Raw genomic sequence first — 947 nt, forward strand, 5'->3', positions numbered from 1 at the left:
CTCAAGGGGAATGTTGTTCCATAAGGCAGGTATGGTGACAGAGAAGGGCCCCACCAGATGATGCTGCTTGATAAAGCATGCCCATGCTGTCAGATCCTATTGCAGTCAGGCAGTCCCGCAAATAACCAGGCCTTGTGCCATAAAAAGCTTTATAGGCAATAGCCAGCATCTTGAATTGCACCCAGAAGCACACTGGTGGCCAGTGCAGCTCACAACATACCATTGTTGAGGCTACTGGAGGGACCACCTGGTTACTTGAGGGACCACCTGTCTCCTGTAACATCTGCCTGGCAGGGTTGGGGCACTCTGGGTTCCTTTGATTAAACAATGTCGTCTCTCAGGACCTCGGAAGCATGCCTTCTTTCTGGCAGCGCTACCCTCTGGAACAAGGTTCCCCCCAAGATCCAGACGGCCCCCACTCTGCTGTTGTTTAGAAGAGCCGTGAAGACCTGGCCTTCGGTGAGGGAGAGGGAGACCCCTTGCTTCACTGCACTTGCCATTTTTTTTCTTTATTTTTTATCGTAATTTCTATCTTTGTTGTGAGCTGCCCACAGTTGTTGTGAGTCAGACAGCATACAAGTTTAGTAAATAATAATAATAATAATAATAATAATAATAATTATTATTATTATTATTATTATTATTATTATTATTATTATATGTATACATTGAGATGTGCCTATAACTCTTTGCACCACTCCACTCCGGACCAGTTGTAGCTTCCAAGTGGTCTTCCAGGGCAGATCCATATCCAGCACATTACAGTAATCTAGATAACAGGTGACCAAGGTATAAATGCCTGTGATTAGGACCTCTCAGTCCAGAAATGGCTACAATTTGTGCACAAGATGGATTTACTCAAAGGCCATCCAAAGCACAGATGGCACCTGCTGTTCAAGCAGCAGCCGTGAGTCCAGGAGGACCTCTAAATTGTGCAAACTTTTATT

Source organism: Python bivittatus, unplaced genomic scaffold (genome assembly GCF_059951505.1).
Source record: "Python bivittatus isolate LINGU-HERP-01145 unplaced genomic scaffold, Pbiv_v1 ctg000020_np1212, whole genome shotgun sequence".
In the NCBI taxonomy this organism is placed as follows: Eukaryota; Metazoa; Chordata; class Lepidosauria; order Squamata; family Pythonidae; genus Python; species Python bivittatus.